Source organism: Bacillus rossius, chromosome 2 (assembly GCF_032445375.1).
Source record: "Bacillus rossius redtenbacheri isolate Brsri chromosome 2, Brsri_v3, whole genome shotgun sequence".
Classification (NCBI taxonomy): domain Eukaryota; kingdom Metazoa; phylum Arthropoda; class Insecta; order Phasmatodea; family Bacillidae; genus Bacillus; species Bacillus rossius.
This window is the reverse complement of record NC_086331.1, coordinates 47867446-47892139: the sequence shown is the minus strand read 5'-3', so window position 1 is coordinate 47892139 and position 24694 is coordinate 47867446.

Here is a 24694-nt window from a genome sequence, read left to right as displayed (position 1 = left end):
TCATTACGGCCACCATCTTTAAAATGTTAACTTATCATCAAATTTAATGTAAATAATTCCAAATTTCATCAAAAATTAACTTATTAGAATTCTGTTTGGTTCGATCTATTTCCGTCCTTGGTTCGAATCCGCTAAGAGCAAAAAGGAATCAACAGATCCTTCCTCCACAGAAGCCACCTACAGACTGACCTACCACCAATACCAAGGTATAAATAACGTCAACTGGTATGACATCATGCCCACCATCTTGTCTTCGTCCGCTGGAGGCCACCATCTTTTTTCGCCTGCTAGAGTGTGCTGGTGACATGTTAGTATAATTTTCTGTTCATCATACCTGTAACCTCAACTGTTGACATTGAACTTTGACCTTGACCTTGAACTTGGACCTTGACCTTGAACTTTGACCTTGACCTTGACCTTGAACTTTGACCTAGAACTTTAAATTTGAACTTGTCCTTGATCTTTGACTTTGACCTTGATGACCATCATGGATCCGACATATTGTGTTCAGTGCATGCTACCAGGAGCTACCACCTGCTAGAGGACATTGCCACCATCTTGTTTTCGTCTGCTGGAGGACACCATCTTGTATGTGTACTCGTCTTACTATCATTACCATCATGCTAGTTTTATTCTAATCTGCTAGAGTATGGTAATCATTTATTACTGAGGTGCCCCGACATCTTGAAAGTTGGTCACCATATTGAAATCATGTATTTATTTAGCTAAAGATTTGGGAAAAATTCCAAAAGTCACCGAAAAAATCACTTATTAGTTTACATATTGAATTGATGGATTCCTATCCAATGACCAATGACAGGTGAAACTAAATGTTAAACATATTTAATATTTTGTTTCCCATAACCTTTCGTGGAATTTATTAATCATTCACTCTACGAAAAACAACTCAAGTCAATATACCTGACCATCTAAATAAATACAGTGCCGCTATGCATTACATGAAAGTCTAGTTTTTTAATACTTAGATTAACCCTTAAAATGTTCATGTACAAAACCATCCATACATATACACCAAGCGTCTTCGGACCGCAAGACCGGGTCATGAACAATGTCAGACATATAGACCATGAACACAGTACATACAGGAAAACGGAATGTACACACAGGAAAACGGAATGTACAAACAGGAAAACGGAATGTACACACAGGATAACGGAATGTACACACAGGAAAACGGAATGTACACACAGGAAAACGGAATGTACACACAGGAAAACGTAATGTACACACAGGAAAAAACGGAACGTACACACAGGAAAAAACGGAATATACACACAGGAAATGGAACGTACACACAGGAAACAGAATGATCACACATACAGTAGCGGAAACACATTTTAGTTGGAAATCATAATACAAGAAATAAAACATACTTTTTTTTAAATTTAAATAATTCATTTATTTTTCAATAGTACACACATGACAGTTAAACAAATGATTATTGTGTGTAGCCAGCTTTCCGCAGTTCTTAAAGTATGGACGATACTTCCTCGATATGCGAGTAGTTTCCTCTACGAACAGATGTCACCAACAGTTTTAGCCGGTCAACCAATATGTTTGGATCTTTCCATGATGTGTAATCAATCTCTTCTGCCACCATCTTCCATGCACGTTTATAATAAATATTATGATCTCTGGTGTCTTCCGTTTTAACACCAACCTCAGGGTAACTTTCATCATCGAGGCAGTGATCATCACAAGCTTGATCAGATTTATTTATTATAACACGTCATTTCCATCGTTTCGGTCCCAGTACACCATCACAGTCTTCGATCTGGCCTGCTTTAGGTGCTTCAGCACAGTCTTCGATCACGTCACCAGCTTCAGAGTCACTGTAGCAATCACCGTAGAAGGCATCGTCTTCACCCAGATTACCGTAAGAACTCGATATCGTTGATGTCGAAGTGTCTTCATCGTCTTCATGCTTCCTTTTTAGGAGTCCATCATTTTTACAAAGTATGGAGGATCTACTGAATATAGGCTTGAATGTATTCTCACTTTTCACGGTGCTTATACTTCCATTAGTTTCAGTCTTCCCGAAGCCATCAGCATCCTTCAATTTATGTTCTTCGTCACGATCGGGTGAGCTAATACCATCACGCTCAGGACAAGTCAAATTATTGTCGTAATGCAGATCACTCTTAATTAGTCTAGTAGTTCCATAGATGTCCTCTTTTCCGTAAGTGGGCTTGGCTTTACATGTTTTACCGTGTATTTTTAAGCTGTCAATTCGTGTTAACATCCTGCTACACCGATTACAGCTTAACATTTTGCTTGGGAGGTTTTTAGCACAATCATTCTTTTCGTGACGTCTAGCATCCTTCTCATGACAAAATCATTGCCACAGTATCTACAGCGGCTTCCTTCCGATTCAGCTGCAGATAACAAACCATGATCCATGGTAGCTTCTGTGACTAATGTTAGATACAAACTGACAGTTTTCCAATTGGAACCATTACTTAAATAGATTTTTTTTAATATATCATCAGCGAGAGTTAAGTTATCTAATGCAAACCAAATTGATGCAAGTAGTTCTGCTTGTCAACAACAGATGTCGACACATTTTGCTTGCAGGTAAAAATTATTTATTTTATGTGGGATGCGGGATGCTCACTTACGTTCGCAAAAGAAGGAAGGCTTCGCTAGACATCAAGAAGAAGGAATTTCGTCCTTCGTGATAGTGTTTCTCATCCGTATTATCAGATATTTTTGGACTGAGTAATTTTTTTTTAAATCCACCTTATAAAAATATTGTCAGTTCTGATTTAGTACAAAAATTTAACAATGTAATTGCATCACAGGATAAAATGACATAACTTATTAGGTAAAAAGTCCTTTATGCGGAGATCAATTTCTAATCTGTAACCAGAAGCACTCGGAGAGAACCATCAGATGTCTAGTCAGGAATAATGAGAAACACTAAAAGAGAACCATCATAATATTGACAAGAATAATCAGGAGCACACGGAGAAAACCACCAAAATATTGACAAGAATAATCAGAAGCACACAGAGAACCCCACCATAATATTGACAAGAATAATCGGAATAACACGGAGAAAACCACCATAATATTGAGAATAATAATCGGAAGCACACGGAGAAAACCACCTCAATTTTTCTTTGATAACATGTAATTACATAAAAAAATAAATAAAAAAATAAATATAAAAAACGAAAACATACAAAAAATTCTGCTAGCTTGTGAACTTCTCATTGTTGTGCAAAGTTAGAGTTCTGTTCGTAGAGGAAACTACTCGCATATCGAGGAAATATCGTCCATACTTAAAGAACTGCGGAAAACTGGCTACAAACAATAATCATTTGTTTAACTGTCATGTGTGTACTATTGAAAAATAAATGAATTATTTATATTTAAAAAAAAGTATGTTTTATTTCTTGTATTATGATTTCCAACTAAGCATGTGTTTCCGCTACTGTATGAGTGATCATTCCGTTTCCTGTGTGTACGTTCCGTTTCCTGTGTGAACATTCCGTTTTTTCCTGTGTGTACATTATGTTTTTTCCTGTGTGTACATTCCGTTTTCCTGTGTGTACATTCCGTTTTCCTGTGTGTACATTCCGTTTTCCTGTGTGTACATTCCGTTTTCCTGTGTGTACATTCCGTTTGCCTGTGTGTACTGTGTTCATGGTCTATATGTCTGACATTGTTCATGACCCGGTCTTGCGGTCCGAAGACGCTTGGTGTATATGTATGGATGGTTTTGTACATTAACATTTTAAGGGTTAATCTAAGTATCAAAAAACTAGACTTTCATGTAATGCATAGCGGCACTGTATTTATTTAGATGGTCAGGTATATTGACTTGAGTTGTTTTTCGTAGAGTGAATGATTAAAAAATTCAACATAAGGTTATGGAAAACAAAATATTAAATATGTTTAACATTTAGTTTCACATGTCATTGGTCAAGAATTGAACCGAGGACAGGAAACCATCAATTCAATATGTAAATTAATAAGTTATTTTTTTGGTGACTTTTGGATTTTTTCCCAAATCTTTAGCTAAATAAATACATGATTTCAATATGGTGACCAACTTTCAAGATGTCGGGGCACCTCAGTAATAAATGATTACTGTACTCTAGCAGATTAGAATAAAACTAGCACGATGGTAATGATAGTAACACGAGTACACATACAAGATTGTGTCCGCCAGCAGACGAAAACAAGATGGTGGCAATGTCCTCTAGCAGGTGGTAGCTCCTGGTAACATGTACTGAACACAAATGTCGGATCCATGATGGTCATCAAGGTCAAAGTCAAAGAACAAGGTCAATTTCAAATTTCAAGTTCAAGGTAAAAGTTCAAGGTCAAGGTCCAAGTTCAAGGTCAAGGTCAGAATTCAATGTCAACAGTTGAGGTTACAGGTATGATGAACAGAAAATTATACTAACATGTCACCAGCACACTCTAGCAGGCGAAAAAAAGATGGTGGCCTCCAGCGGACGAAGACAAGATGGTGGGCATGACGTCATACCAGTTGATGTTATATATACCTTGGTATTGGTGGTAGGTCAGTCTGTAGGTGGCTTCTGTGGAGGAAGAATCTGTTGATTTTTTTTGTTCTTAGCGGATTCGAACCAAGGATGGAAATCGATCTAATCAAACAGAATTCTAATAAGTTAATTTTTTGATGAAATTTTGAATTTTTTTCATTAAAATCGGATAATAAATAAAGATTTTAAAGATGGTGGCTGTAATGATAAGTGCAACAGTGGTTTTTAAGTAATATTTTATTAATTTTTTATCAATTTTTTTTAATGATTTTTAAAAATTTTCCCGGTTTTCTAACATTATATTTACAGATTTTCAAGATGTCGTCCAAATTTCAAGATAGTGGACATGACGGTATACTACCTTATGATATATATGCATGGTAAAAAGTGGTGGGGGTCTGTCTGCCTGCAGCCACAGTGAGGGAAGGATTGGTTGCCATTTTTATTTCTTTTGCCCTCACCGGGTTAGAACCGAGGACTCCGAGCTTCGTGCCGTAAATGTTTTTTTTATATTTTTTTATTTAAATTTTATTAATTGATTTTTTTATAAATTTTAATTTTTTATATTAAAATCGGTTGATAAATAAAAATGTTAAAGATGGCGGGCGTAACGGAAATTGCAACGGTGACGTCATAATTCAAAATGGCGGTCATGGTATCTTTATTCCTAAAAAAATGTCTTGTTGGAGGCTGTATACATGGATTATTAAGCCGTTTTTAGGAATTTTCGTGGTTTCTAAGGCAAAACGACTTTTGAGGTTTTTCGAAATCCTAATTTTTGAATTGAGCAATTTTTTAAGATTTTTTGGCGGAATTGTTTTCCAAAAAAATGTAAATTTTGGGCAAATTTTGGCTAAATTTTAGCTAATTTTCGCTAATTTGAAGGTCAAAGGCCAATGTCAAGGTGAAAGGCCAAGGTCAAGGTCAAAGGCCAAGGTCAAAGGTCAAGGGCATGGTCATCCAAGATGGCCGCCGTGACATCACAATCCAAGATGGCGGACCGACAATCACAATCCACAGCCTGATGCCTGTTTCAGGACATACTATTACACACTACTCACGTTTTCGAACCTAAGACCGTTTGGCTCCTCTAATAAAATCAGTAGAACGCACGTTTTGCCGCAGTTGGATGGCCCCGTCATTATGCATCGTATGGCAGAAAGCAACAGTAAGCCATGTCGTGTTCACACGCACTAAATACATTGTCTTGTGTAATGCGCATGGGCAAACACACTTCTTGCTTGACAACCTGCATTGTACTAACAAAAAATTGTATAAAAGAAGCATTTTTATACTTTCTGGTCAGTTGTGCGCAATGACTCGAAGAGGTACGAACAAAAATCACATCGGTGCAGGACTCGTAAACTCGCTGATAAACAATCTGCCATTCGAGCTACACATTCCCGCTACAGATTCTGCAGCCCCGGCACTAAACTAGCGAAAAGGTTAGCTCGCGGTGATGTTGGCATTAATTTGCTCGACGGAAAGTGCAAGCAGCACGATATTGCATATTTATTAAGCAAGGATCTGGAATTCAGGCACTGGGCCGACGAGATATTAGCACAGGAAGCCAAAGATATAAGTAAATCGTCAAAGGCAGGACTAGGAGAGAAAATCGCGGCCTGGGGCGTTTCCAAAATCATGAAGGCAAAGACCAAATTAGGAATGCCAGCTCCATCAAGTCAAAGACTAACTCACGCAAGACCAAACGCAAAACTGGTGCAGGCATGCAAAAGTCCAAACAAAAATTACACACTCTCGACAAGAAGATTATAGGGGGATTTCTTCCTTTGCTTTTGCCTGCATGGGGTGCTCTCGGCGGCCTCAGTGCAACGAGCGGTATAGTGCGGGCAGTCAACACTTCGAAGAATGAGCGCAAGCATTTTAAAGAGGCACAACGACACAATGCCAGTATGGAAGCCATTGCCATGGGTAAAAAAACGGCGCAGGACTCTACTTACGAGCTCACAAGACAGGTCGAGGCATGAGAAAGAAACGAATTAAAAAAATTTTAAGTTCTCTGCCGAAACGTCCGCTCACCAATATAGATTTAATAAAGTACGCACGAAAACTGAAAATACCACATTTCCACGGCGTGTTTATGCGAGACACTTTGCCCAGAAAACCAAAAACGAACGAACGCGGCATCATTAATTTAGACATATCGGCAGGTCGTGGCACGCACTGGGTGGCGTACATAAAGTCTGAAAAAATGGCCGAGTATTACGATAGTTTTGGAAATTTACGGCCTCCGCCAGAACTTAGGCGGTACCTGGGCCGGACCATTACATTGTTCAACAATTACGACACCGAACAGTCACCTAATCAAACAAACTGTAGACACTTGTGTCTTTACTTTTTAACTAAAATAATTAGCTTACAAAAACAATTGCTACTTAAAGGTTGTGCAGTGATGATAATTTATTAGTCATGTCGATAACACTTACCTTGACAGGTCACGCATCTGAGCTGCAGGCGGTTAATTTCCCGCCTCTGGATTTAGATGGAGAATGGTGTACCGGACTCGTAGATTTTCAAACGTATAATGCCATATCGAATATCGACGAAGAAAATTGCAAGATCTGATTCCTGAAAAGCGATGGGACCGCTCATGAAATACAGTTACCTGTTGGCTCTTATTAAATTGACGACATTGCAAATTACATCAGAGATATGTTACCACAGGATGTAAACTTTCAACTGCGTGGAAATCCAAACACTCAAAAAAGAGTTCTAACATACAGTGAAAATATCGACTTAACGAAACCTGGGACCATAGGTTCGATGCTCGGATTCGAATCAGAGGTGTGTGATACAGGAAGAACGTACGAATCTACACGCGCAGTAAACATTATGCCTGTGAATGTCATAAGAATAAACTGTAATTTGGCAAGTCGAACGTATCTCAACGGAAGACTAGGCAACATGCTGCACGACTTTTCGCCAACAGTCCCGCCAGGATATAAACTGGTCGAGGTACCGCAAAGTATCATTTACGTTCCAGTCGTCGTAAAGTGCGCACACGAAGTCGTCGTCAGAATCGTTGACCAGCGAGGACAATTGGTGAATTTTCAAGACAAAGAAATTATTATACGTCTGCACTTGAAGCGATGAGCATAAAGTTCGTAACTACGAACAGTTATAAAAGAAATCGCATTGGCGTGAATAAGAACAGTTCTCTACCAGACATCGGTGCATTAACACCTGAGAGCATATAGTATCTTCTTAGTATTGGACGAGTGCCAAATAAATATGGAAGACGAAATCCTCAACGTGGAAGATCCGGTCATTTTTGATGACAGCATTACGAAAATGGAATTGCATGAGTACCAGCCTTTCCTGCTCGAACCGTACGTACTACCATCAGAAGTATGCATCGCGTACAGCACCAAGATATCTGTACTTTACCTTCGCAGTCATGTCTACGTATAACAGGCACGCTGACAAAAGCGGATGGTACGCATCGGACAACGACGTCAATATCCTGCAATGGTATTCTTCACCTTGAAGTGGATGCCACTTCAAACCGCGCGCCGCCGACAGCCTCCGTTGCATTCCCCCTCCCACACTGCCGCCACCTTCTCCTTCCTTCCTCCCCTTTGCCGATTACCGTGACGTCACTGGGATTATGAATTGGTGGGCCCCCTGTGGCCTCGGGTCTGTTCCGGTCCGGAGGTGTCGCGACATGGTTTTGTTATGTATGCTCTAGCAGTCGTAACTTTAAATTAGTGTGAAGTGGCCATGCTCTTGTTGTTTAGGTAGCTTAAATTCTCCTGAGGTTAGGGTTTTATATTCTAAATCCTATTTCGGCCACCACTTTCAGAAAAATTGGTTTTGATTTCCTGTGTCTGCTTCGTTTGCTTTGATGTTAATTTTCTGTTTGATGCACGACTGCTGCGCGATACCCGATCCATGGCGCGACACCCCCAGAATTAATATTCACATTCTTATTGTTGCCTTAAGTATCGATTACATTGACTGGCCCTGCTTGTACAAGAATGTACGTTTTATTCATTGTTGTTGGCCGTAAATAATTGCTCTATTTTATCACTTGGCTATGGCCATTGGATCGGACAGACCATGAGCACGAGCACCCTGAATCTCCTCGCGAGGAGCAGTTAGTTTGACCCATTCGGTTCTGTGTCATAAATTGTGTTTTTATGAGTTAGTTTGTTAAATTTGGCTTTGTAAAGTAATGTAGGGGTCTCATTAGGCGTTAACCTCTTGATATATATTTGTATACGTTGCTTATGGCTTGATATTGTTTTCACGAGCGGGATTATATATGAACTTTTATATGCGAATATTTGTCATGACTATGTGTCGAATAGTAGTTCGAATACGATGACTTGTACCTCTAAATGCATCATAAATGTGAAAGGTTAATGCAATTTCATATTGATTATAAACAATAAATTGTATAATTATTTTTGTATATTTGGTTTTTTTTACGTTTCCATCCCTTGTTCACTAAAATTTCACAACATGTTTTACTTTCTGCCATGACCCATTTAGCTGGGTTTTATTCAAATTTATTAATTGTATAATTTTGTTTGTAGCCTCCCTAAGGTTGCAACTCTGCGCTACTCTGCTTTAGGCAGATTGTGATTGCTGTGTTTGTTCTTTTTTTCATGGATACCATGAGCACCTCGGCCACCTCCTGGGTTTATAAATTCAGGAGAACTGAGCTGCTAGAATATCTTCAAGAGAATAATATCGAGTACGAGTTGACGGAAACTGTGGCGGAGCTTCGGGCTAAACTTGTCCGGGCCTTTAGAGACTCGTGCGAGTTAGTGTCCACCCTGGAGCCTCAGCTGCGGCAAACACCCTCTGGAGTGAGTCAACTTCCCATCAATTCATTTAATGCTAAACTTTTTTTTAAAACATTAAAATCACTGCCCTGTTTAGAGGGCACTGACCCTAAGTCGGTGTTGAATTTCATCATAGATTCTAAAAGAATTCATAATTTGTCTTTGGTTAGCGAATGCGATTTCTGAAGGCACTTCTCACGAAGTGTAAGGATCCCTACGCTGATATGATAACACAGATTGTCATACAGGGGATGGACTATGCCGCCTTCAAAAAACGTTTGCTACAGTCTGTCTGCCCCGCCCGCGTGTTGGACTCCTGTAAACGCGAATTCGTGTTTCGTTTCCAGCGCCCTGACGAGTCACTAATGCAGTATATTAATTCCGTGACTTCGTACACTGACGCCTTAAATCTGGCAATCCCCGAGGCTGAATTTGTACAATTGGTACTAGGTAATATATCACCCCTTGCCCTGCAACATTGCGCAATGCTTACGCCGCCATCCACTATGGATAGTTTGCGTTTGTGGAGCAGCGAAGTGGAAAGCCGCCTGTTAACAATTAAGAAGTATCATGCGGAGTTTGCTCCTATAACATGCCCGGGGTTTTAACCCGGCAGTTGGGTTGATAACCATTTACCCGGAAAAACGTTTGTCTCAGCTTCAGTCGCGTCTGCTACCGCGCAAGTGGAAGCGCGCCGGGCCATGCGGGCGCCGGCCAGTGTAAGCGAGCCGCCTTGTCTGCCGCGCACTCAAGCGATAAGCGCAGCGCCGGGTAATGCGCCCGACGTAACAAATAGGCGTGGCAGGTGCGCCAACTGCTGCATGTTTGAGCACGTTGTCACCGAATGCACGAATCCACGTGTGGATATTTCAAATCGTAAATGTTTTCGATGCAAGGGAACGGGACATTATAAGTCTAGTTGTCCGGGAAACGCGCATTGACGGGACGTAAGTTGGGTCGTCTGCGTCGGGTTTTCAGGAAATCCCAACCTCGTAATTTTTTGCATTTTGTGCCTACCTTAGTATTTGGCAAAACATTTTCTGCCTTAATCGATACAGGGGCTACGACATCTTTAATAAATGAAATTTTTTTAGAATATTTAATTTCTGAGCATCCTTTTCTTGCGAAGCGTGTCGTTGGGGTTTCTCTGAAGAATATTTGCGTGGCTAACGGTAATTTGATGTCCGCTAATAGAGCGGTTATTTTGCACATAAAGATTAATCAATTTTCCTGGGATTGGAAATTTATTGTGGTCCCCGACTTATCTTTTAATTTGATTCTGGGACTGGATATTTGGGACGAACACGCTGCGTTCTGGACGTAACCCGCCATGAATTGAAGTTTGGATTTGCACCCTCATCTAAAGTGATGCTCACCCATGAGTCGCGTGAACCTATTGTTGCTACATGTAAAACATCTAGGCCTCAGGATCACGATATGGATAGGGCTATCGCTGAGCTAGTCAAATCGTTTCCGGACGTAGTTACCACGAAATTAGGAAAATGTGATATTTTGCCTTATCGATTTTATTTGAAAGATGAACTACCTGTTCGAAGTAAATATCATAAATCTCACCACCTAAACTTCAAGCTATGCGGCAGATCATTAATAAATTATTACAGGCAGATGTGATCACGCCTTCTGATTCCGATTGGAGCACGCCCACCTTACTTGTACCCAAGAAAGATTCTTCAGAATGGCGATTGGTTCATAATTATAAACCTTTGCCGTCACCCGACCTATGTGAAAGGCCCGGGGGTACCTGACGGGCGCTACGGGCGTCGCGGTGCTCTTGTTGTCCGGAGGGGCGCCAGGCTAGCGGACTGCTAGGCCGTTGATGTTGGGTCGTGGGTACTCTGCCCCCGCGTGCCCCGCCAGGTACACGGCTTGAATCCACCCTGAATGGTTCTCTCTTGACTGTGAAGGTCGCTCGGCCGTGTGGAGGACGGGAGACTCCGGAAAATTAGTATACACGAGTTGGTGCGAATTACCTTTAATTTAGTCCCGCTACAAAACACTCTCACCAACACTTGGCGACGTCTAGCCGTTACACAATTAATACAGAAAAAACATGACGCTACGCGACATTAATGGTTACCGCGGCAGTCTCGCGGGACGCGGGTCGATGCTCGCTGGAGACGGCCAGCGCCGAACATTAACGGGTGCAGGGGGTGCTCTATGAGCGGGCTCCTGAATTCGGCGAAACACTTACGTGTGTGCAGCCGGCAGGCATATGCACGGCGTCCTTAAGTAAAAACACTTTCGCTGGAGTCGGCCAGTACCGTACGTTTTGTGCTACGATACGTATCGCGGTATCACACTGAAGACGGTCGGGATAGGCCCGGCTCCGCAAAATACGCGCCGAGTCGACGTGGGCAGCGGTGAATTAACGAAAGTGCAGCAGTAGCTGCGCTCAGTCGCCGCCAGTCGCGATGCAGCGCCACTTCCTTTCATTTCCCCTAATCCCCCTCTAGGTGTCTTGTTCCCCCTCTGCCGCCTCTCATCCTTCCCCTCTTTTCCCTCTAGATTCAACACTAGCGACATCTGTGATTTTAGTTCTTTTTAGAGTATTTAAGCGGGCTCTCAGCTCGCTATAGTTGCTGTCTGCCCAGTAGGTCTAAGGGGACAGTCCGCCGGTTAGCGCTAACGAGTTACGTCTACACTCAGCGTCGTCATGCTGCCCGAATACGTTCTGACCGTTATGAACCTAGATTCGTGTTACGTAGATCTTGAAACCGTAAATCCGCGGCATAACATTTTGCAAAGTAAATGCTGGTAATAGTGACGGCGATCGCTGAGTGTTGGGCCCGCCATTATTTGTATGCAATTTATATTGTTAGTTCGGCTTTCTACAACTGCGTGTTGTGCGCCAGCACTATTTAATTTAGCTTGCTATTTCGTTATTACTCAGACGTTAGCGCATAGCCGGTGTAGGTAAAATATACGCTTACATATTCACGAGAACACTGTAACCAATCCCTATGTACGTTAGGAACGTTTCCGCAACATGTTACGTAATACCATAAGGCAATATGCATATAGCATTGGTTCTACACATAGGCGGACATAGTTTTGCTTATTCTTGTTGTAAAGGAAGACATTAAAGAGCAGTTACTATTACCTTGTGCCGTAAAAGTAAAGTGTTAATCAAATATGTACAACATTCGTACTTAGTAAATGCACAGTATATAAAGATATATATATATATAGGTTATACCCAAAATTGTAAAGATTCGTATGTAAAGAAATGATGCTGATAATGGTTGTAAATATAAATAAACTTATATTGATAATAGACGCATGTATTATTGAAGCACCATATAAACAAGATTTAGTTATACACACAACAATTGGCCCATGCTAAGGGATTTTAATATCTCATTATTGTTCTTTGTAATCGAGGCACTAGTAGTCAAACTGCAGTTTTCTGGCGTTTGGCTTCAAGTTCTGCGCAACTCTGCTGAAGCGGCAGCTAAATTGTTGTTTTTTGTATGTTTCCATGGCTTCGACTGCATCTTTGGTCGGGGTCGGTTGGGTATACCAACTGCACCGATCCGACCTCGTCCAATATTGTGAAGAAAGCAACCTACCTACAGATTCCAGTGATACCGTCGCGTCATTTGCGTGAGTCTGTGGCTGAACCCAGTGAGGGCGACGGAGCTGGAGCAGTGGGCGGGCAGGCAGCCGCTAATGTAAGTGTACCTCCAGACTCATTCTCCCAAAAACTTTATTTTTCAGTGCTTAAGGCACTACCAACCCTTGATAGCTCCGACCCTGGGGTAGTATTGAAATTTTTTTTAGAGGCTGATCGCCTGAGTAAACTTAAATTAGTCCCTTCCGCCTCCCTTATGAAGGGACTTCTAACTAAATGCGCAGGGGTGTATGTCAATAGATTGACAGAGGCAATTATTCAAGGCGTGGAATACCAGGCCTTTAAGACCTCTGTTATACGTGCTGTATGCCCACCCCATGTGTTGGATTCATGTAAACGTAGTTACGTTCTGCGATTACAACGACCCGATGAGAGCGTGTCCCAATTCGTTGATAGTGTTCTATCATACGCATCGGTATTAGAATTGGACACTGGTGACAACGAATTAATTTCTTTAATGTTAGGGAATGTGGCACCCCACGTCATTAGCATGGCTAGCATGCTGTCACCACCCAAAGACGTGGATGATTTACGTAGTTGGGCTACGGATGTGGATGCTCGATTAGCTGCGGTGTCAAAGTATGAAGCAACTTTTAGTAAACAGACAGGTTTACACGGCACAGGGTTACATGGGCATATGTCCGATAATACGCGGCTCGTTCCAGATACACTTACAGCAGGATATAAGCAGCCTGCGGTTCTTCCGCAGCAGTCAAGCAGTAATTATAAATATAATCAACTGCAATTTCAAGGTGCGCAAAGCCAAAAGATTACAGGCACTAAAACATCTCGTCCACGTATGTATCATATGACCACCCAACAGGGGCCTCACAAGGTAACTCCGCCTTGTGTAAGTGATCCGGGTGAACAGACACCGTCGCGGCCGCTTCACATCGCCCGTACTGCCCAGCAACTACAGGGCGACACGCAAAATACTCACCTACGATGCGCTAATTGTAGTAAATTTGGCCACATAGCATTTAAGTGTAAAGGGCCGCGTGTTGAGGCGCAAGAGCGTAAGTGTTTTAGATGCCAGGGAAAGGGTCACTATCGTGCGAATTGCCCGGAAAACTACAAGTGACGGGACGTAAAAGAGGGCGTTACCGTCGTTTTTTGGTGAAATCCTCTTACAGAAATTTTCTACATTTCATGCCCATACAGATAAAAGATAGGTTCTATCCGGCACTGGTGGATACTGGAGCCACACGATCTATAATGAGTGAGCATTTTGTAAAGAGCCTTCAGCTTAAATTTCCTAAATTATTTTCTGCCTCATCATTTGTTAGTGAATCTATAAAGCTGTGTGTGGCAAATGGGAGTTGTGTTCCCTCTGAACAATCTGTAATACTGCACTTTAAAATCAAACATTTCTCATGGTCGTGGAAGTTTGCCATAGTGGCGGGAATTTCCCCTGAGTTTATTATTGGTTTAGATTTTTTAGGTCAGTCACGTAGTGTTGTAGATTTGGGTAACCACGAATTACGGTTTGACTTTGCTCCTAACGTTAAGATTCCCTTACGTTACGACGTATGTAGTAACATTATCGTAGCTGGTAGCGATGTGAATGAGTCTACGCGTGAACAAACTTTACGATCTTTAAAGTCACAATTTGCAGACACCATAACTAAGAAAATAGGTAAATGTGATATTCTTCCCTATAAATTCTATTTACGTGACGAAACGCCAGTGTATAGTAAACCTTATCAGGCATCTCCGCCTAAATTGCAAGCAATGCGACAGATTGTGGATAAACTGTTAGCTGCAGGAGTTATAGCGCCCTCGACTTCGGACTTTAGTACGCCTACCTTTCTTGTTCGTAAGAAAGACGGCGTAAGCTGGCGACTAGCTCATAATTATATTCCTTTGAATAAAAAAATAGCTTATCAGGACGTGTATCCCCTGCCCACTGTGGAGTCCGCTCTGCAACATTTAGGAAAGGCAAAATATTTTTCTGTTATAGATTTGAATAACAGTTTTCATCAATGTTTATTTCATCCAGATTGTCGTAAATTCACTGCCTTTTCCACGCCATTCGGCCATTATGAGTTTAACAGGATCCCGATGGGAGTCACCTTTGGTAGCCAGGCCATGTGCCGAATTTTAGATCATATTTTGTCCGACCTTAAGTATAAATACGTATTTAATTACATAGACGATATTATTATTTATAGTCAATCCTTGCAAGAACACATAAGTCATGTTAAAGAGGTTTTGGAACGCTTAAGAAAAGCCCACTTAACAGTTAATCCGGAAAAATTTGAATTTTGTAAAAACTCAGTAAAATTCTTAGGTTACCAACTTTCCCAGGGGCGACTTACAATTGATCCAGAAAAAATAGCTGCAGTTGTTCAATTTCCTCGACCTATTAATCTAAAAGGGGTACAGCGATTTCTGGGCATGATAGGATATTATTCACGTTTTATTGAAGAGTTTGCTACAAAATGCGCCCCCCTGAACGTACTTCGTAAAAAGGATGTAGTTTTTAATTGGGGGCCAGATCAGGAAAAGGCTTTTCAAAACTTAAAGAGAGCAATGACCACACCCCCAATTCTTATTCTTCCTAATTTTGAAGACAGATTTGCTGTACAGGTTGATGCGTCTAGTTTGGCCCTGGGCGCCGTACTCGGACACAAAGAAGGAAAGACAATCCGCCCTATAGCGTATGCTAGTCGTTGCCTATCTGAATCCGAACGCCGACTGGGTGTATACGAAAAGGAGGCCCTTGCCTGTTTATTTGCCGTAGAAAAATTTGAGAGCTATTTAGATTCACGTGAATTTGATCTGTACACAGATAACCAAGCATTGAGCTGGTTATTTAATCATCCACACCAGCTGGGAAAATTAGGTAGGTGGATTTTACGTCTTTCACGTTTTAGATTTGTTATACATCACGTGCCCGGTAAGGAAAATTTGATAGCTGACTCACTCTCCCGCATGTACAACCCGGATGAGTTTGAACAGAACGACATTGACAATCAATTACAAACAGAACACGCACTGGCCTTCAAATTTATTCCAGAATCCTATTTTAATATAAAACAATGTCAACAACAAGACCTATCGTGTTGTGAAATTGTAAAAGAGTTGAAGTTAAAGAAACCAATTCCGTACATTGTAGAGCAAGGTATACTGTACTATACAGGAATAAATGGTAAATTACGACGAGCAGTTGTGCCTAGCGTTTTACGTCCCATGGTTCTTACATACTTTCACTCTTCGGTCATAGGTTGTCATTTGGGCATTGAGAAAACATATCAACGTATTTGTAAATATCTATTTTGGCCGGATTTACGCGATGACGTCCGTAAATTCGTACGTTCTTGCATAGATTGTCAAGTATCAAAACCACCACGTAATGCTAATGTGGGCTTGTATGCGGCAGACCCGCCAGTTGCCCCTTGGCATACCATACATATTGACATTTATGGACCCCTAACACGATCAAAAAAGGGTAACATATGTTTGTTGGTCATTATGGATATATTTACAAAATTTGTAATTTTGTCTCCAATGAGAAATATGAAAGCCGAAACAATAGTTAAGGTTCTGTCTGAGCAGGTTTTTAAAATATTTGGACCTCCAAATATCATAGTCTCTGATAATGCTCCATACTTTCAGTCCATAATATACAAAAATGCGCTTTTTGAGTGGTCGGTAAAACCCGTGTTTAGCTCACCATATTTTCCCCAAGGGAATATGGTGGAGCGAGTAAATAAAGTCTTAAAGAGCATCCTCATATCATTTTACAGGGATGATCAGACCATGTGGGACGCTGATATCGCCTTTATTAATGTTGGTTTAAATTCCGCCCATCACTCTTCCACTGGCTTCCCCCCTTGTCTTCCATTTTTGGGTCGAGATTTAATTCATCCTTTACTAAATCAGTGCGGCCTGCCTGCCATTGACTCCAGTCTCACAGCCCAACAGCTTGATAAAAATTTAAATTCTGTTGAATGTAATCTGAAACGGGCACGCAGTACAGTAGCCGAGGTCTATAACAAAAACAGAACAGTGGCTAATTATAAGGTTGGTGAGCTTGTTTTATGTCGCTCATATCGCTTACCCAACTTAGCTGCCCAAGTTAGTTCGAAATTATTACCATTGTACGATGGACCCTTTGTGGTCGATAGGATACTTGGCACCAACACATTATTGTTACGCTCTTGTAAATTTAAAAATAAATATAAAAAGTGCCATGTTAGTCAAGTAAAACCTTTTGTGAGTTAAGACTCTTTGTAATTAGTTTATATATATATATATATATCAACATATTATAGGCTATGAGGTGTGAGATTTATAATTTATTTATTTGTTGATTGTCCCCACTGTAGGAGTGTTCGTGTGTTCGCTGTTTGTCGCTTCCATTCTTTTTACAGCTGGGCGCGCCTCTCCTTCCTTCCCTCTACCCCCCCCCCGCTGCATCTGCTGATTGCATCTGCATCGACGGCCCCATGCCGACCTCGCAAGGAGACGTCCTAGCGAGGCTCTTCTCGTCGCTTCCCCTCCCCGACCCCTGTCTGATCGAGACCGCCTGAGGAGTCTACGCCTCAGCTCTGCGAGCTCGCCGAGGACGAGCTACGTGATTAGGCTCCCAGAGGACGACCGGGCGCTTATCCTGGCGCTACTTCGTATAGGATGGCTGCATAACCATCGGCGGCCCATTCCAGTGTCCGGCTCTTTGAGGCCTCAAGAGCGGGACACGCAGGACTGTCTGCCACCAGCCAGAGCCCTGCTGCAAGAAGCGTCCTTGTGCTTGTTATTTTTTATTGTCTACGCACTATGTATGAGTACATTGACGTAACAGTGTTAGAGTCGTGTCCATGAGTGGACCTACCCGTATATGATGATTGGTATGAAGAGGATGGTTTTACTGCAAGTTGAAATTACTAAGGCGGACTATCAGATAGGCGCGGTCTTAAGGGAGGGGAGATTGCAGCAGTAGCTGCGCTCAGTCGCCGCCAGTCGCGATGCAGCGCCACCTCCTTTCATTTCCCCTACTCCCCCTCTAGGTGTCTTGTTCCCCCTCTGCCGCCTCTCATCCTTCCCCTCTTTTCCCTCTAGATTCAACACTAGCGACATCTGTGATTTTCGTTCTTTTTAGAGTATTTAAGCGGGCTCTCAGCTCGCTATAGTTGCTGTCTGCCCAGTAGGTCTAAGGGGACAGTCCGCCGGTTAGCGCTAACGAGTTACGTCTACACTCAGCGTCGTCATGCTGCCCGAATACGTTTAGACCGTTATGAACCTAGATTCGTGTTACGTAGATCTTGAAACCGTAAATCCGCGGCATAACATTTTGCAAAGTAAATGCTGGTAATAGTGACGGCGATCGCTGAGTGTTGGGCCCGCCATTATTTGTATGCAATTTATATTGTTAGTTCGGCTTTCTACAACTGCGTGTTGTGCGCCAGCACTATTTAACTTAGCTTGCTATTTCGTTATTACTCAGATGTTAGCGCATAGCCGGTGTAGGTAAAATATACGCTTACATATTCACGAGAACACTGTAACCAATCCCTATGTACGTTAGGAATGTTTCCGCAACATGTTACGTAATACCATAAGGCAATATGCATATAGCATTGGTTCTACACATAGGCGGACATAGTTTTGCTTATTCTTGTTGTATAGGAAGACATTAAAGAGCAGTTACTATTACCTTGTGCCGTAAAAGTAAAGTGTTAATCAAATATGTACAACATTCGTACTTAGTAAATGCACAGTATATAAAGATATATATATATATAGATTATACCCAAAATTGTAAAGATTCGTATGTAAAGAATTGATGCTGATAATGGTTGTAAATATAAATAAACTTATATTGATAATAGACGCATGTATTATTGAAGCACCATATAAACAAGATTTAGTTATACACACAACAATTGGCCCATGCTAAGGGATTTTAATATCTCATTATTGTTCTTTGTAATCGAGGCACTAGTAGTCAAACTGCAGTTTTCTGGTGTTTGGCTTCAAAAGGTTTTAAATTTAAAGATTTAGTACAGAATAAAAAGTAATAAAATGAAAGAAACTTGGATGCTGCCCACGGACACACGTCTATTCCCGGCGCGGAGTGGTTCGAGACTGCCGGACATGGCTGCCTCGCAAGGAAGAGAAACTTTCTCTTCTTTGTGAGTCGGCGTCAAAAAACTTACATTAATTTAATTTACTATATTACCAGTTAAAACATGTTCCAGGTGCCCAATTAAAATGTAGCACCTGGTAATTGGTGCTTAAGGCTTAATAATAGTTTTAATGTATTTAATTATTTAAAATGTGACATCAAGTTGGCGACTGTAAATTTACTACCATGTTGTCCCACTGTGAATTGTTTTAGAGGGACTTCTCCTATTCCGACATTCACGGGCATTTTAATTAAGGCCAGTGGCCGCGGTGACTGTTAATGAGGTTTGTTGTTTATTGGGGTCACGCCCGAGGCGCTCGCCTGACTCAATCCGGCTGGGCAAGGGGCGCGCTCCGAAAACGGGATACGATACTGGCGGTGCGGAGCACGGGCTTAAAGGCCATGGTCGGTACGACGTCAAATGCCCCCCCCAGTGGAAGCCCGTCTCCGCCCCGTGTTCCCGCTCCCGCGGTACGACGACCCCCTAGCTCAGCCGGCACCCTTCGACACGCGATCCCATAGCGCGTGGCGCCTTAGCGCCGGTGGCGCGTGCGGTGCTGGCGCAGGTGGATGCCGCCTCGGTCGCTGCGTGGGCAGCTGGGCCGGGAGGCGGCGCCGCGGCGCATGAGGTGCTGGCGCAGGCGGACGCCGCCTCGGTCGCTGCGTGGGCAGCTGGGCCGGGAGGCAGCGCCGCGGCGCATGAGGTGCTGGCGCAGGCGGACGCCGCCTCGGTCGCTGCGTGGGCAGCTGGGCCGGCAGGCGGCGCCGCGGCGCATGGAGTGTCGGCGCAGGCGGATGCCGACTCGGTCGCTGCGTAGGCAGCTGGGCCGGGAGGCGGCGCCGCGGCGCATGGAGTGTCGGTGCAGGCGGACGCCGCCTCGGTCGCTGCGTGGGCAGCTGGGCCGGGAGGCGGCGCCGCGGCGCATGAGGTGCTGGCGCAGGCGGACGCCGCCTCGGTCGCTGCGTGGGCAGCTAGGCCGGGAGGCGGCGCCGCGGCGCATGGAGTGTCGGCGCAGGCGGACGCCGCCTCGGTCGCTGCGTGGGCAGCTGGGCCGGGAGGCGGCGCCGGGGCGCATGGAGTGTCGGCGCAGGCGGACGCCGCCTTGGTCGCTGCGTGGGCAGCTGGGCCGGGAGGCGGTGCCGTGGCGCATGAGGTGCGGGCGCAGGCGGACGCCGCCTCGGTCGCTGCGTGGGCAGCTGGGCCGGGAGGCGGCGCCGCGGTGCATGGAGTGTCGGCGCAGGCGGACGCCGCCTCGGTCACTGCGTGGGCAGCTGGGCCGGGAGGCGGCGCCGCGGCGCGTGATGTGTGGGGCGGCGTGACGAGACTGCCCAGTACATACTCGGCCAGATGGGCCGGGGGCCGGCGCTCCCGTCGGGGGCGCTCTCGCGGGCTACTCCCCTCGGGGCTCGTCGGGCCTTGCCGTCCGTAGGGCTGGCGTTCCCGCTCGGGTATCAGCGCCGGGCTGGGTGAGCTCCGCCCTGGGGTGGTGTTCAGGACGAACTCTTGCAGCCTCGCTGGTCTGCGTCGTGTCCGACGGGGACGTCCAGCCCCCTCCTCGCGCGGTTGTGTGACGGTGACGCGGAAAGTTGCGTCGGCAAGGGAGGCCGCGTGCCCCTAACCACCTCTGGTCGGGCTCGGGGGCGATTCCTCTTCGTCCTCGTCTGGGTCGGATATGATGGGTTCGGGGTCAGGGGTCGCTCTGGCGGGGTCTTCGGAGTCGTCCCACGCGACTTCTGTCACCCGGCACCTGGCGTGGCGGGGCCGGCCCCTTCTCCGCCGGCGCGACGTGGTGTGAGTCTCCGTAGGTGTCTCATGCCGCGGGGGCGGCTCGCTCTCGGGGGCCTCCCTTCGTGGCGCGGTTTCTGCGGGACAGGGTGCCTCGCCGGGGTCGTGGGGTGCGTCCGCGTCCAGTTCCCCGTCGGTGAGGTACTCGGGCTCATCTGGAGCGGTGTCCTCGGCTTCCTCTCGCTGTTGCTCCAGTCCTCCAGGAGGGAGTGCATCAAGGGGGATGTCTGGTCCGTCTGCTGTGTCTCCATGTTCGGGTTCGGTCGGGAGTGGTTCCCCGGGGGTCGCCGCCACTCGCAGGTGGTCCCGGTGGATCTTCTGCACGCGGCGGCCGCCCAAGTCCACCATGTAGGACGTCGCCCCCAGGCGCCGCGTCATGGTGTAGGGCCCCTCCCAGCGGGGAGCGAGTCCGGCGCAGTAATTGCGCGGCGCTGCCGACAGGGGGTACGCTCGGGCGTTCACCCGATCGCCGGCCCGCAGTTGTGCCGGGGGTCGCGCTGTCTGGGGCGTGATTCCCTGACTGTAGCGGGCTTGTCTTGCGTGTGCCGCGTCGTGCTCCTGGGTTCGTCGCTCGTCGCGCTCCTCCGGTTGCTCTCCTGGGTGCGGTACGCCGTGTGTTGCCAGCTCGCCGGGCAGCGGCAGGTTACGCCCCTGGATCATCTCGGCGGGGGTCATCCCAGTGGCCGCGTTCACGCGATCTGCTGGAGGTGACCTAGTTGGGGGCGGTTCCCCTCCGCGTTGACCACGTGGCCCAGGAAGTCGACCCCGGCGGCTCCGAGATGGCATTTGGCTGGGTTGGCTGTCAGGTGGTTTGTGGCCAACCGCTCTATCACCAAGGCCAGATGGCGGCAGTGGTCCTCCCAGGTGTCTGAGTACACTATGACATCGTCCAGGTATGCTAGGGCGAACTGCCCGATGTAGCCCTCCAGCACACGGGTCATCATGCACTGGAAGGTGGACGGGGCGCACTTTAGGCCGAACGGCATGGCTCTGAACTGGAACCTCCGTCCGTATGGCACCGTGAACGCCGTCTTCTCCCGGTCCCCGCGTCGTATGGGCACTTGCCAGTACCCGGACTTCAGGTCCAAGGTGCTGAAGACCTGGGCCCTTCCCAAGCCGGCTACGGCGGCCTCGACGCTAATCTGGGGGGGCGGGGCGCTGACGGTCACGGCATTTAACGGCCGGAAGTCCACACAGAATCGGCTTGTCCCGTCTTTCTTGTTGGCCAGCACAATGCACGCATTGTACCGGCTGTGGGACGGCTCGATGACTCCGTCGTGCAGCATCTCATCCACCTGCTCCCGGATGATTCTCTGCTCGCGAAACCCGTAGCCGCGGGGCGGGTCGAACACTGGGTCATCAGTCAGGGTGGGGATGCAGTGTTCGGTGACGGTGGTCCGCCTCAAGGTTCCGTCCACGGCAAACACTTCGGGTCGGGCGGCGAGGACCTTGTTTACCTCCGCCTGGTAGGAGGGGGGGACGTCGTGGCGCACGTCCGCCAGGGTCAGCACCGCGTCCTGTCGGGGGGGCGTCTGTCCTAGCGCGTACACCACGTACCTCTCAGCTCTTCCCAGGTTGAGGCGGGGGGGTCCTAGCTCCAAGAACGCATCTTGCTGGACCAACCAGGGGAGTCCTAGCACCACCTCCTCACACAAGTCTTGCACGACTACTGCGGACACACTACTGTTCAATTCCTGCGTACTCACCACGATCTCAGCATGCCCCAGCATCCGCCCGGTGTGTGTGGTGGTGGCCAGGCGCAGCTCGCTGCTGCCCGGATGCAACGCGCCTGCGGGCACGAACGCGGGGCGTACGAACACGTCGCTCGCTCCGGTGTCGACGAGCGCGGCAGCTGGCCGGCCGTTCACCTCCACGGGGATGCGGAACAGGTTGTCCCGCGGGCGGCCCAGCTGTCCCAAGGTCGGGAGGGCGCGCACCCCGCCAGGCGCGGGGTTGATGGTCTGTGCGGGGGGAGGGGGCTCTAATCCCGGTCCCCCCGGGGGTCGTTTCCCGACTGGGCCGGGCTGGTGCGCTGTGGCGAAGGTGGTACCACGTGCATCTCCTGGTGCGGCGGTGTGGCGGGTCGCGCCGCCCGGAATCCCCGCGGGCACTCACTGTGCCAGTGACGTTCGCCACGCGGGCATCCCAAGCATCGTGCTCCGGCGTCCAGCGGTCGCTCCGCTCGCCAAGTTGGCGGCGCCTCGATGGCTCGTGGTCCTCGGTGTTGGTGTGAGGGTGAGTCCCGTAGTGCGGTGTTCCGCCGGGCTTCTGGTGGGCTGTCACCCCCTCGGGTGCTCGTGGTCGGGCCGCGCTTGCAGGCTCTCTGGAAGTTGCGTTCCATCTCGCGTGCTTCCTGCACGTACTCCGCTACACCGCCGGTGTGGCAGCGACGCAGGAAGGGCTGCAGCTCGTCCCTCAATAAGCCCGTGATGATGGGCAGTGCCCCGGCCAGGTGGGTGCCGGGCGAGATGCGGCGAAACAATTGGAGTTAGTGGCGATGAACGCCTCCACTGCCTCGCTGTCCTTCTGCCGAGCCCCATAGAATGAGGCGGAACACTCGACGAGGGGCGATCCTGTGTCGAACCGGTGTTGGAACGTGTCCGTGAACTCGCCCTATGGCATGGCAAACCGGCCCCACATGCTCCACCAGCTCCGAGCGGTCCCTCGCAGCTGCTCGCTGACCCGCTCTGCCCACTCCAATTGGTGCGTCCGGCACCCGGTCAGGCGCGCCTCGCACTGCGTCAGGAATTCCCTGGGTCCTCGTGCGGGGCTCCGGCGAACTCTGGCAGAGTCGCTCTGCGGGGCGGCAGGGCTCGTGCCAGGTCTTCCAGGCCGGGCCACACGCACTTGGCCTCGGTGATGTCCAGCGCGCGCGTTGTATGGCCAGGGTGCGAGCTCCAGTCGCTGGCGTGGGTGGTTGGGGGGGCGGTGATGGCCGGGGTGGTACGGCTCGGTAGGGGTGTGTGGTCCACCGGTGGTGTTCGCGCCTGTAATTCCGTCTCCGTGCTGTTGTGCCACGGTTCTATGAGCGCTTCGACCTTGATTGCCGGCAAGTTGTAATCCGGGGCGCATTTACATGTCTGTAGAGGGTTCGCTTTCCCCGTTACCAGGTCCCTGCCCTGTGGCCAGTAGCAGACTCGACAGGTGTTCATCTTGAGTCTGTCTGCCATTGCGTCGCGCGGCGCGTCGGTGTTGACAGTCGCTTCGTGCGCGCACGTGGCTCTGTTTACAAACAGACTCCCGATGAATAAAGAGTGGTGAGGGGGGTTGGCGCGCGCGCTGATTCGGGCCGCTGGCCGAGAGACGCCCGGACAGCCGCACAAAAGGGAGAGCCGAGACTGGCCACTGCGAAGGGGGGATGCGGATAGCCGTGTGTAGCGGCGGCCGAGAGCGCCCGGACAGCCGCACAAAGCGGAGAGCGCGAGGATGTGAAGGTTGATGGGGGGGGGGGGGTGGTGTGCGGGCGAGGATGTTCGCTGAAGGCCCGAAGGGGAGGGGTGGGGGTGAAAGTGAAAGTTGGCGAGGGTCGGCGCGGGCGTTGACGCGCACTTCCGGGTGGTCCCTTTGTCGCTGCTCCTCTGTGCGCCAAATTCCACTGCGCGCGTCCAAAATGACCGTCTTCTGTCCCCTTTGTCTGATTTTCGGCTGTAGTTATGCCCCACATTGGGCGCCATTTGCCGTCACCCGACCTATGTGAAAGGCCCGGGGGGTACCTGACGGGCGCTACGGGCGTCGCGGTGCTCTTGTTGTCCGGAGGGGCGCCAGGCTAGCGGACTGCTA